The sequence below is a fragment of the Hipposideros armiger genome, unplaced genomic scaffold, assembly GCF_001890085.2.
Source record: "Hipposideros armiger isolate ML-2016 unplaced genomic scaffold, ASM189008v1 scaffold_287, whole genome shotgun sequence".
Lineage (NCBI taxonomy): Eukaryota > Metazoa > Chordata > Mammalia > Chiroptera > Hipposideridae > Hipposideros > Hipposideros armiger.
In genome coordinates this window covers 1,757,811-1,771,918 of record NW_017731637.1, presented here as the reverse complement: position 1 = coordinate 1,771,918, position 14,108 = coordinate 1,757,811, and the positions used below count along the sequence as shown (strand labels likewise).

General features: G+C 42.6%; 1 protein-coding gene across 1 annotated transcript in view; it reads left to right on the top strand.

The window, feature by feature from the left end:
- Positions 1-3,974: 3,974 nt before the first annotated feature.
- The window catches only part of RUBCNL (rubicon like autophagy enhancer), a 41,245-nt gene continuing 31,111 nt past the window's right edge, over positions 3,975-14,108 (top strand). The window contains exon 1 of the mRNA XM_019658680.1: positions 3,975-4,269. The gene's annotated coding sequence lies outside the window, so the exon portion shown is untranslated. The remainder of the gene's footprint in view (positions 4,270-14,108) is intronic.

Here is a 14,108-nt window from a genome sequence, read left to right as displayed (position 1 = left end):
GGGAAGAGCGCAATGATGGTGCCAACTTGGGCCGGTGAAGCAACGTCCTCCACAACTAGACTGAAGAACAAAACGACAGCAACTTGTCTGTTTCCCTTCCTCCAATTCCCCGGCATTGTTCCCATCTCCCCAATTCCCCAATAAAAATCTTAAAAAAAAAAATCAGAATCTCAGCGGTGACCATGATAGAACAAAGACCAGAAATCTTTCCTCAGATGTTACCTAAGCACCTGGGCTCTTCAGAAACTCTGGGGAGGGGGCAAGGCTCTAACACATGACAGATTTTTCTTGCTACTTATTCAAGTAGGGATACCAAGTCAACTTAATTTGATTCAGAAAGAATTTTAGAAAAATAAGGTAATTTTTTTGTTTTTTGGTACCAGAGTTATGGAGAAAAATTCATGCCAGCCACACAGGATATCTAGGTGTTTCAGCCTTTCCTTATCAAATAGTTCAGGTGGAAATGACTTGGGAAGTTGTCTAAACTGGGCCAGAAGGCTACTGCAAAAACCAATGAAACATCAAGCATGAAACACTGAAGCATCAGGTCAGCTATGGGAAGCAGATGTGGAAAATATTAGATGTGGTCAATGGCTTGAGTTATAAAGGTAGGAAAATGTGAAGAACATTTCCCAAGAGCAATTAGTGGACCATTGTGGATTTTAGGGTTATTGAGGCAGGAGTGAAAGAAGAGACTAAAAATTGGGTTGAGATCACAGTAAAGAACTCTTTAAATGCTAGACTAAGAAATAATTTTGGACACATTAACTGTTCCCAAACATGGGATAATCTTAGCTTAAAGTCTTCCTCTTTGTAGGATGGCATTCAAATCACACCCCAGAAGCCATGTGAGCAGTTGAAAAATTTATGAAACCATGAAACATGAGAAGTACAGGGGTAGGTCCTGGGGAGGGGGATTGCTGTGGGAAGGAATTCAGATATAATTAAGGTCCTCCTGGGTCCACAATCTAGTAGACAAGACAGAATACAAACAGCTTACTATTTTTAGTTGTAACATCATATTACTGTTTACCATTGTCCTCATGCAAGACCCCAAATTTTTATGTGTACCACATTTTTCATCATGAAAATAGACCACAGAACATGTGCAGCTTCTGGTTCTACTAGTCTGGCTCAAGGCATCTTTAAAGAGAAAAAGCGGGAACTGTGGAATGAGATAGAGAGGAGGAGGGCTAAGGATGAAGTTGACATCTGTCAGACCAAAGGCCCATGCCCCTCATTCTAACGTCTCTACAGAAACAGGCTGACCCCAGGATCAGGGTTTGCCTGAAACTGTGGAGTTGTCATGTCTGGTATTCCTAGATGACTGGAAGCCAATAGCATTTTCACCTGAGTACACAATCCTTTTGTGTTAACTTTATATTATTTATTTATTTATTTATTTATTTATTTAAATTAGTTTCAGGTGTACATACTCTGGTTTCTCCTCAGATCGTATAAATCTTTCACCTTTTGTGTTAACTTTATCTCTTAAAGGTAAAAAGCCTCTTTCAGGGGATGACATCTCTGAATATGCCCCGCAAACCCCAAACTACCTGTCATCAGCAGAAGCCAATAGTAAAATAACAGGACTATTCTTCCTTCTGAATGGTAGAGTGCAACAACCCAAAACTGGGTTCACACACCCCTAAAGGAAAGCAAAATAGGCAAGATTTATTAAAATTCAAGAAAAGAATTTCCAGGGGTAGGGGCCCTTCCTTAACATATTGCTTTCACTTGGGCTTTTACTCCAAAGAAGTATTATATCATGATAATAGATTATATGGGTGTATGTGTGTGTGTGTGTGTGTGTGTGTGTGTGTGTGTGTGTTTAACGGTAATATGTACATAACATAAAATATATTATTTTAACCATTTTTCAGTATATAATCAATGGCATTAACTACATCCGCAATAATGTGTAACCATCACCACCATTCATCTCCAGAACTTTCTCATCATCTTAACAGAAACTCTATACCTGTAAACAATATCTCCCATTTTCCTTCCCCCAGCCCTTGGTAACCACTATTCTATTTTCTGTCTGTATGAATTTGCCTATTCTAGGGTCCTTGTGTAAATGGAATCATACAAATTTGCCCTTTCGTGGATAATGGGTGTTTCAGGCTGACAGACAGGAAAAGAAACTGCGACAAGACAAATGCAGCTTCTCTCAGCTCCTTCACTCCCTGAGGCATGTCTTGGCTTCCCTCCCATGCAAGATCATCCCTCCTTCCTTGGATGACTGTGTGATAATGATGCCAACAGGCTCCTCTTATATTGTAGCTTATTATTCAGTTCATCTCATCTCAGTTCCTGTTTTGTACGGGCTGATTTCCCCTTTGCTGACTCCATCAGCTTAGCTCAAAAACAGGGTGGCATCTCCGCTCATGGCACAAATCGCTTCTTGTGAAGCCTGGCTGGGTTTGGGCAGGCAGCTGCTAGACTCTCAAGAGGCTGTCCTGGCCACAGTGGAGCTTTGTGTGTGACCAACGGGTGCTGGGCATGAGCCAGGCTGGTTGAAGTTGTTGCTGATACTCACACCCTCATGCCCTGAGTCTTGGAGGGCACTGTGATCTGGAAGATGACCTTCCTCATGAGAAATAAAACAAAAGCAGCCCCTGCTTTTCCTGCATGGTAATTATCAGTGACTTGCTCAGAATTGGCCAATTAGGCAGTCTTGGAAAGTTCATCCCTTGGCATTTAGCACTTGGGAAATTCTATCTCCAGATCCCAGGGAAGATGGAGATTTCCAGAGGGATTCCTAATTTTAAAAATCTGTCCTTTAACTTTTTTCTTAGTTGTATAACTACTTTTCCAGAATGTAGGCCTCCTTTATCTGTGGCTAGATGTTCCACGTGTATGTTCAAATGTATAGAATGTTGCACCCAGTAGTGCACAAGCCAGACTACTGCACTTTTTGGTCAAGATAATTTCAAAGTGGCTTCAAAGGGAATTGACTAGATCTTACAGTCTTGGTCCGAAATCTCATAGTCTCCCTACAAGAATGTTTTGGTTTTGTTTTTTTTCCCTTGGCCTATGTCCTGTCTGCTACCAGGTAGTCTGCTGTTATTTGGCTAGTAGATTCGCTGATTTACTTTGCATGACATTTGTTCTTGTTTTAAGATTCTTTCTCTTGGCTTCCTCCTGATTCCCCTTCTTTTTTAAAAATTCCTGAAACAGGCTCTTGCTTGACGCCTTCATTTCATCATTTTTCTGTCTTGCTAGTGGTGTGGTGGACATTGGAGATAGGGTTTGGTGCTAGATACATCTGCCTTCAAAGCCTGACTGCTAGTTACTAATTGTGTGACTTTGGGCAAGTAATTTAACCTTCCTAAGCCACAGATTCCTCCTCTGTGAAGTGGGATCAATGATTTGTTATTCTCAGGGATGTTGATAAGATTGCTTAAGATAATTAGGAAAAGTACCTGGCACATAGCAGATACTCAACAAATACTAGCACACGCCTTACATCCCTTTCTTTCTGATTTAGTTTAATGTAAGCCCTTCCCAGTCTGCCTTCCGCCGACCTGAATTCCTGAGACAGAACCCCAAATGTCCCGAGTTCCTTTAGATCTAAGCCGGCCTGAACTCCAAATAGGCGGCCCTCAACGGAAGCGGGGAGATTGACAGCTAGTATTCACCTGGCTTTCTGAAATTGGTTCCTGCCGTCTTCACCTAAAGCAACAGCGACTACTTGGCACGGTCCTTGAACCTCTCCAAACCAGGCTATGTATGCTGGGAGGTGGGGTGGTTTTCCAGAGAGACACCTGGCAAATTAAGCCCAAAATACCTGTGACGTGGTTCCACAGGCTGAAAGTGACCAAGGACAGAAAAAAGGAACCAAAGGGCGTGCAATGGGGTTTGGTTTTACCAAGCAGAAGGGACTTTTCTAAGCAAGCCAGGACCGGCTCACCCGAGCATAACATGTTACCCGGGCAGGTAACTCGACAGTTCTTTCTCGGAGAGGCGAGGACCTTGCTGGAGAGCGCTGAAGCCCCCTAGGGGCCGAGGGACGTCGTGCGCTCAGCCTCATTAAAGGATAGGGCTTGGTTTCTATTTGTGCAACTTTCTGTATTGCTTGGCAATTTCTCCCCAGCATCACGGATGTGGATGCTCTCCGCGGCACAGCTGTGATGGGATTCCAAACCCTCGCTGTCAGAGGATCAGGTGACGAATAGGTTGGACAATTGCTGACAGTGAAGTCTTCGGAATGGGGCTGCGTGGGGAGCAGCCAGATGAGGTCTGAAAGACGCGGTTCAGCGCCGAGTAAGTTGCAGTTCCCCGCTGAGCCCGCTGATTTCTGTGCAGCCTTAAACCACATTACTCGCGAAGATCATTCTTCATTTCAGGCATTTTGTACCTAATGCTAAATACTGCCGCTTGGGGCGTTTGGGGTTGGGAATTTATGTCCGCCAGGTCTGCGTTTATCTCCTTATTTCTACCCTTGAAAGCGGGACACCGTCTGGGCCCCCAGCGAGGGCAGGGCGAGATTTCGGGAAGGAGGACAGACAGCAAGAGGGGAACACAGCTGCTTCTCGCTGTCCCCACATCTCCAGCCCGCGTCGCCCAGGGCCCTGGGGGGAGGGGGACGAGGCAGAGGACGCGGCAGAGAGGGGAGCGGGGGCGGGGGGCGCGAGGACCCAAGTTCCTTCCAGCTCCTGTCTTGGCGTCTCCGCGTGAGCAGCCTCCCGGGAGCGGCGCTTGGCTTCCCTGAGGGGCTTCTCGGATTGCCCTGGTAGCTCGGGGTTCGGCGGGGAGGGGGGCGGGGGCGTGACGGCGTCCGGGGGCCGCTTCCCGCTCTGCGCTGCCTCTCTTCGCCTCTGGGGTGCGCGGTGACCCGGCAATGCTGCCCGCGAGCGAAGAGCCGACGTGCTGCGCTCACCTGGCGCCGCTTTTCAAAGAATGTGGAGCCGTGTGCTCGGTCTGCGATTGTGAGCGGCGCGGAGCTGGGGACTCGAGAGGAGCCGGAGGTAGGGAGTAGACCGGGAAGGTGGTGGGAGAAGTGGGGTGATGTGAGGGACGCCGGAGACTGGGGGGCGGGGAACCCCAGCCAGGGTAGGTCAGAGCCGTTCCGAGGGCCTTTGGAGAATGTAAGAAGGGGCTTTTCCTCAGGGATGGAGGGTTTTTATGGAGTTGACTTGCAAGGGAGAGCGACTCTGCTGGGCTTGGGTCCGCCAGGGCGGGAGCGAGACCCCAAGGCACTTTTGTGCAGGACCAGAGCGCTCTCATTGAGCACGAAGCCTGACCCCTGCGTGGCCCCAGGCGCTATGTTTCGGACCCGGTGGCTTTTCTCTCGGTTCCCCAAAAATAAGCACACAGGCTGCGAACGCCCGCGGAGCACCCCCTCCCGAACTTAACCGAGCAGGAAAGTGCAGGGTATTGTTTGGCCCGAGCGCCCGCTGTGAATTCCACCTGCTGAGATTGCGGCGGAAAAAGCGGAATTGCTGCATTTTATCCTTACCCTGCCCGCCTGACCTTGACTGCGCGGTGGAGTTTGCTATCTACCCGCTAAAAAATCTAATGGTTAAAGCACGTGCAGAACCTTCGGAGGAGAGGTTATTTAAATAGCCCTAGTAGGAATTAAGACTCAAAGGAAAGGGTATTTTAAAGAGCTGCCCTTACTGTGTGTTATTACAATGGAATTTGGAAGGGTCTTTGAGCTGAAGATGTGGTGGGAAAGCGCACAGAACGGAGGGTTTGGGAAACGGGTTTCTTAGACTCTTTCCTCAGGCCTCGTAGCAGTGAAGTTCAGTTTGCTCTTGAACTTCAGTCGCTGGTGTGAGAAGTGGAGGATGACTTGCCCTACCTCATTGGGTGGTTTGGAAGATAACTGGAGTGGGGGTAGTGTTTGGAAAAGTATCAAGCGTGGTCTCTACAGATTACGGTACCACCACATTGCCACCCACGCCTTCCTCCTGCCCTCCAACAGAACCTTGGTTGGAGCAGAGAGTTAAGGCAGCAGTTTAAGGGCAATGCTGGAGTTTTCCAGATTACCTGTCCAAAGTGGCAGGATGTGTGTGTTTCTCAATCTCTTGTTGCAGCTCCTCTTCACCGCACTACCTCGTGAAACTGCCCATCACAACGTGACGTCAGGGGACAGGAACTTTGCTTTTTGCATCAACTTCTTTCGAGTCTGTGCAAACTGGGGAAGCTGCTATAAACGTTGATGAAAATTGAGAGTCTGTGGCCTCTGGGGAGTTAGATTTGATTAGACACATTTGTTCTTCACGAGACCATTTAACTCTGAAAACATTTGCTTGATTTCTGAAGTTGGAGCTCTTGATTGCTAACACAGAAATTATGTCAGAGCCAAGGATAAACATCCAAGAATAAGCATTTGAGGAAGATAAGAGCTCCAGAAAGAGTACATTTCCCCCCCACTCATCTGAAGGCACACAGATAATAGCATTGACAATTTGAATAGTTTCCCTTGTTACTAAATTTAGATGGAAAGGAGAGATTCACATGGTTGGTTGTGTTACTGTTAAAATTAAGCAGTTCTTTGTAGATAAGCACGCCCAGCTGCCAGAGATTATAAACATGAGCAACACTAGTGCCTGTATGTGATAGTGTATCTTTGCAGGGTACCAAATAAGGCTTCTGATTGGTTTTTCCATTTTAATTAACAGGAGTTGAAGGATGACTCAGTTAAGAGGTTGGGAAATAAAACTAGGTCTCCTTAACTGCTGACTTAAACTGAACTGTAGGTCTTTATATAGTCATACTGATGGCGATAATTAAAGGTAACTTTTATAGAATGTTGTGTGTCAAACTGAGATATGGATGTTGCAATTCATTTAGTTCTCACAATAATCCTGTAAAGGAACTGAAGCGCCAAGAGCCTTGCCCAAGGTAACACAGCTAGTAAGTAATTTCTCTCAGATTGGTATAAAAATTATATTTGATTGGGACTCTTGCGGTTTTTCTTGTTTGTTTTAACTTCTGCCCTGTGTTTTATCCCACATAGAGGTGGCCTAAGGGGTGAGAGTGAGCTCTGGAACAAGGTTCCAAGGTTCGGACCTTGAGAATGCCATGGGGTTGCTGTGTAGTCTTTACTTTGCTTTATTTTTCTGGCCCTCAGTTTTCTCATCCTCAAAATGGTGATAATGATCCCACATTGAATGAATGATTTATTTCTCACTAGAATATTAAGTGTGAACTGTGGAAGTGAAATACTTCTTAGGGAGTAAAAGGAAGTTTTAGGATCAAGTGTTTTTGTCATCTGTAACATTACGCTGGAAAATAACAAATGAATAGAATTTGAATGACATTAACTACACCCTTCATGTGATTTGCCCAAGAGTTGTGTTTGAAAATGGGGTTTTTTTCTCCCTAAAATAAATTTAGTTCTGTTCTTGGATTCTTAGCTTTACATTTATTAGAAGAGATAAATATAAATTAGGCCTCAAAGGTTTTTGTTTGTTTGTTTTTGTTTGTGGTTTTTATTTTTGTTTTTTGCAGATGTCAAGGAGGAAAAATTTTCCTCAACCCTTCTAGGTTCTTCTGGCTGGTCTAATCAAATTGACATGAGACAGATTAAGAGGAGGAAAACAAATTAAAGCTTAATAACATGTCTACCTCCTGTGTACATGGGAGAGACCCAGGAAAACTGAGTAACTTGCCAAAAGGTAGACACCACCACCTTAAAAACCACCTTCAGCTAAAGACAAAAGAAGATGTTGGGAGTTAGCAGTCAGTTAAGGGGGGTTACCAGAAGGAGAGCAGCAAACAAGAGTAGATTATTATGCAGTTTTAAGTCTGTGCTTTCTCCATTGAAAACAGTTTGTAGAGATTCAGATATCTGCTGCTTCCTGGTGCAGTGAGGGAAACACCTTTAAAAATGGAGATTTCCTTTACAGAAGTCCTTAGGGAAATGTCCCTTTACAAAGGGTAGCTTCTACTTAGTTTTCTGAGCTTCTCCCATGTCTGTTGTTTCTTGAAATTAACCAGCCTAAAATAATATCCCAAAGAGGCATATTTTTAGAGGCATGTTTTTGGGTGGCAAACTCTGCTCCCCATTCATAGGTAACATTGAAAAGCACCCACGATCAGCAGGTGCTTTTCTCTAGTTGATTTCAGGTGATGAAAATTGGAAGGTAGAGTTTAAATTTTTTCCTACACTTTTCTTTCTACCTTCTTTTATTCCAACAAGCTATAATGGCTCAGAAAATAACTGAATCCAGAAAATGTATGTAAAGTACTTCTCTTTCTCTCTTTATTTGGACATTGCTCTCAGAAGACAGCTTTTGGCATATATGACCACTAAATCTGGTAGGTGAGAGAAGACTTAAACTTTTGTATATGCATATTTTAAGGCTACTTTAAACAATATGGCTCAACTGTCAAATCATTTAAACTGTCCTAGGAGCTATATAAAGTCTGTTGTTGCTCACTCTTGTTTAGACTTGGTCTGTGTCGACATCTGGGCTACGGGAAATAAGCACGTCAATGTCACTGAGGCTGCTGGATTCACAGCAGCCACTCTGTGCTTGGTGAATTTTGATATTCTGGAGAGTTGTTTGGATTGGTGAGATGTAAAGGTCTTCCCTTCACCCCTGTGTTGTTGTGGGTAAAACTGTAGACTTGGGAGCAAGACTGCTTGGGTGAAAACTGGCCCCATTTACTAGCTGTGCCTCAGTTTCTTAACAACCTCATAGGTTGTTAGGATCGTGGAGTGTATGTGTGTGTAGAAAATTTAGAATAGTGCCAGGTATGTAGTAAATGCCATATAAGTGTTCATACCAGAAGATGAGTGCTATGGAAAAAAAATAGGGCATAATAAAATAGTTGATACAGTAAATGGGACAGTGTATACCTTTGGATGGTGAGTCACAATCCCAAGGTAAATCCAATAAAGATGGGGTGGAGAGAGGTGGAGGGGAGGGGTATAGAGTTAGTAGATAAGGAGGTCAGAGAGGTAACTTAGGGACACATAGACAGACACAACAAATGTGTTCTGTTTTTAACTTAGGGAATCTTCTTATGGAAAATGTCAAACTTATAAGTAGGGAGAATAGTACACATCATCTTCAACAATCATCAATATGGTCAATTGTGTTTCATCCATATCCCCACCAGCACTTCCCAAATGCAAGAAATTCCATCAATTATTTCTAAGTATTTCTAAAAGAGAGGCACTTAACCAAACACAACCACAATACTTTACCTTTTTTACTTTGTTTCCCATCTATTGGGTTGTCAGAAAAGTCATGATGCATTTTTGCAACAAAAAAACAGAAAAAATACGTCATGACTTTTCCAACAACCCAGTATAAATCAGGACCAGCAGAACCTCCCTTGCAGGTGGTTTAAAGGTGAGGATGGATGCCTGAAGCCCTCAGTGTAGGGTATGGCAATCGGTGCCCAATTACCACTAGCCATCATGCCGATAATCTGTCTTTATCAGCACATATCTTTTTCTTTTTCTAGATGGTTCTATTGTGGCATTTTCACTTTCTTCCCCATACGCACTTGTATTCCCTTGTAAACCAAAATTAGTTTTAGACTGTAATAAAGAACGAGCATTTATTTGAGCAAAAGGATCTGCAGCCTAGGAGACACTGATTCCAGTAGAAACTTAAATTGTGTTTTGCCAAGACAGAGGAGTGGGGGAGCCTTTCATTATGAAAGTTCCCACCCAGGTTCCCAATTAGGTCTGTTTTATGTAAATGAGGAGTCCATTGGTCAAAATGGAAACCAGGAATTCCTTATAATAGTTGACTCAGATGGCTTAAGTTGGTGGGGCAGAGTGTAAGAAGCCCAGAGATCATTCTGAGGTCCTTTCTGGTATACAGAGTATGTGAGGAACCCCTGTCAGCAAATGGCCCTAGATTCTTATTGTTTCTAAGATGTGGGCCCTCGATTGACATGGGCAGTCCATCACAGATAAATTTCTTTTTGGGTTCGCATGAAATGACTTTATTTACTCTTTAGTTCCCCTTTTAACTTTCAGTGCTTTTGTTCACAGCCTACTTACAGCTTGAGCTCCCTTCATGCCTGTAGTGCATTAAATACCAGTGCCTTTTAGTCTTCCTAGACTTTTTTGAAAGAAGGTGGGTACTTTTTCCCTTTTTTTTTTTTGACAGCATTGTTGAGATTCAGATGGAATTCACATAATATACATTTCACCCATTTAAAGTGTACAGCTTAGTGGTTTCAGGGTATTCACAGATATGTGTCACATTACCAGTTGATTTTAGAACATTGTACCATTTAGTGATCATTCCCTATTTTGCCTCAGCCCCAAGCAACCACTGATCTACTTTCTGTCTCTTGATTTGCCTAGTCTGGACACACACACACACACACACACACACACACACACACACACACACGGTCGGAGAATTAAGTTTGCCAACTCATCCTAGAAAAAGTGCTACATATCTCATTGCTGAATATCACTACAGTCACCTTTGAAGTACTCCTCTTGGGAAGCTATGCACTGACGCCAGCACCTAGTCCACCCTTCACAGCAATTTTGGAACTCTTTTTCTGGAATAGCCATCAGAGCTGTCATCATATTACCCTTGGTGTCCTGAATGGCATCAAAAATGTCTTCCTTTCAATATTTCCTTAATCTTTGGGTCAAGAAAGAAGTCATTGGGGACCAGATCAGGTGAGTAGGGAGGGAGTTCCAGTACAGTTATTTGTTTACTGGCTAAAAACTCTCATAGACAGTGCCGTGTGAGGTGGTACATTGTCGTAATGCAAGAACCATGAATTGTTGGCGAAAAGTTTAGGTTGTCTAACTTTTTCACACAGCCTTTTCAGACTTCCAAATAGTAAACTTGGTTAACTGTCCAGTTGGTGCAAATTCATAATGAATAATCCCTTTGATATCAAAAAAGGTTAGCAACACTGTTGCAACAAGTTCGCAAACTTAATTGTCAAACCGGCCGCGCGCATGTGTGTGTGTGTGTGTGTGTGTGTGTGTGTGTGTGTGTGTGATATCTATATCTATATCTATCTATCTATCTATATATATATATACCTATATATGAACAATACTGCCATTAACATTTGTGTACAAATTTTTGTGTAAACATATGCTTTCATTTCTCTTGGGTATATACCCAGGAGTGGAATTGCTAGGTCAAATGGGAACTCTATGTTTAACCATTTGGAGAACTGCTAGGCTGTTTTCTAATATGGCGCTTTCTTTTTATTTTGCCCAAACATGGGAATCTAGCCATCTTTCAAGTGCAGGTACCTACTTTTACTTTGGGTAAATGTTTGTATTAATTTTCTAAGTCTTATTTAGTTATCTATTATTATTCATTATAAGTCTTTTTTTGTTTGTTATTATACTTTTATGTATAAGGTTTTAAGTTGAACATTACTTGAACAGTGGTCCCCAAAGTGGAGGGTATATATCTGTAGGATACAAAATGATTCATTGGAAAGCAAGAATAAATGCTATTTTCATGTATGCATTAGAATAGCTGTGGGTATGTAAGGTTTATAAATAAATAGTGCAATATTGGAGATGTATGTGCAAAGATGGTTTTTATAAATAAGAAGGCATAATCACAAAATTCTGGGAAAAACTGTTCTAACAACATGAAGTAGAAAATAGCTATGTGGTTCTTAATCCTATGTTCTGATGGGAAAAATTTTTTAATTACTTTGCTAATGAAATAGAAATATCCTGCTAATTTTAGTCCAGACAGAACACGTAAATACCAGTGGAAAGAGCTTTAGATCAGGTGTCAGACTTTTGTTTTTGTTCTACTTCTGCTAATTACTAATGGTGAGACTTTGGGCAAGTCCCCTCACGGTTTCCATTTTAGTTCTCAGGTAGGCATAATAAAACCTGAAATGTAATGCGTTATCATTGTGCAGTGTTTGAGTGTGGCGAGTGTGACATGTGCAGTGACCACAGGAAGTTAGTCATTTTTTATGTGTCTTGGGCAACTGTACAGCATTTCTAGACAAAATATCTGGCATTCCTTGATCTTTGCCTTCGTTCAGTCTTCCCCTCTTCTCACCCCACCCGAACTATTTCTGTTCACTGTTTTCTGTCCTTCCTCTGTGCTCTGTGTTCTTCTGACAACAACCTTCTAAATTAAGGCTCAGTGCCAAGGGTAAGTTTGTCATAAAGGAGTCCATGTGACGCCACCATTGCAGCATGCTTGCTTCCTAGGGCTTTAGTGTTAGAATACAGTGTTCAGCACATACTGTGATGAAAGTGCAGCTGTGTGAAAGTTGCTGTTCCCTCTGATTCCTGGCCACTGTTGGGGAAGCTGTGGCCTGGTATTATTGAACATCTTAATAGTTTCCTTGTGATATGTGATAGTTTTAGTCTGTTGACATCTTTGGGGATGTGAGTCTTTGTTTAAAGTCAAAGCATGAAGGGAAGTAGATACAAAAAGATGGGAAGAGGTTCTGGGGAACTGTGTTAACCAGACAGCTCACATGCTATGGTTAAAAATCCATTCAGTCTTTATTTGCTTGCATTTGTTTATTCCAAGGCATGCTCAGTAAGACACCGTAAAATTGATAGAAATGAATTTTACCTTTCATTCTCAACTCTTGCTTGCGATTTCTATTCTCTGACATCGTTTATTCTAAGGAAATGGCAGATGTTTTAGGTCGTGATCTCTGATTTCTCCTAAAGGGTGACATCTTTTCTTGACTTCCTTTCTTGGGCAACAGAAATAATCAACATAACCATACTTAGATACTGTTCATTTGTTTGTTCATTCTTTCACTCATATACTCAGAATATATTTCTTGAGCACCTATTATGTGCCCCCTGTTCTAGGTTCTGGGGACAGAGCAGTGTCCAAAATAATTTTTTTTTAATTTGCCCTCAGAGATTTTACATTCTAGTGTTAGTCTTTGAGGTTAAATAAAATGAGGACTAGTGCTAAACAGTAAAGAGGAAAATAAGAATTGGGAAGGGGGAGAGGAACTATTGGGGAGGGACAGTTGCCATTATTTATAGGATGACCAGGAAGGCCTCATTGAGAAAGTAACATTTAAGATGAGTCTTTATTCTGATGGTCCCATAAAGTCTTCCATAAGTAGCTAGTGCTGGGGCAGAGAAAATCCTAAATCCTAAACCTGAGATATTTCTGTTTATTCATGGAGTAATTTCAACATTGGTAGGGATATTAGGAGCTAAAGCTGCTTTTCTGCCATCAAAGTGCTGGCTGCTTATGGTCTGAAAGACTTTTGTGTGGTCCTCATGCCCAACTGAGTCACCCATCCCCTCTTAAAAAGGTTGCATCTTTGCAGCCAATACTATGGTCCTGCAGTGGCCCTAGTGATGCAGTCATTCTCGACGGGACCACTAACTGATGGGCAGGAGAGTCCTGAGATGTCTTGTTGTCTCTGGGGCCTTTTCTGCTGCATCTCTGTTAACTAGCAATCTGGCCTGTGCTTACGCTCAATAGGAAAATCTGACTAGAAGTGATGGTGAGCTTTGCAACTTGATTTCTCTACCTTTAAAATGTTTTTGGAAATTGATTTTATCTTAGGTAAAATTGATCTTATCTTAGGTAAAATTGATTTTACCTAAGCATCTCTGATTCACAGGGCCTTATTTGTGACAGTGGGAAGTGCTTTGAGAAGATGCCAAGCATTGCTGGAACCCACATTATGCACTGCCTGTCAGTACCTGAAATATTGTATATGAATGTTTGTTTCCTTACTCACTATCTTCCCTCTACCAGAATGTAAACTGCTGGAGGGCAGGAAGCTTGTTGTAGTCACCACTGTTAGCCCAGTGCTATCAAAACAAACACAATGCCAGTCATGTATTAGATGCTCAATAAATATTTGTTTAATTGAATAACAGACTACAAGCAGTGGGGCAACAAGCAAGCCTATGATGGCATCTTGTGGATTATCTGAAGATCAAGAAATGGAGATGTTGGTCTTCTGTCACTAGGGCCTGACTTGGTTCTCAAGCATTGCTCTCTCCTCTGTGTCAACCTACTGTTCAGAGAAACTCATGCTCCTTAATGAGTGTCCAGCCTGGCTTGTCATCCTCTCTGTGCCACTACCCAGCTGTGACCTTAGATATCTCTTTGAATCTCCATGGGTCTACTCCAGCTCTAAAATATGCCCTTTTTTTTACTTTTTTTTTTTTTTTTTTTTTT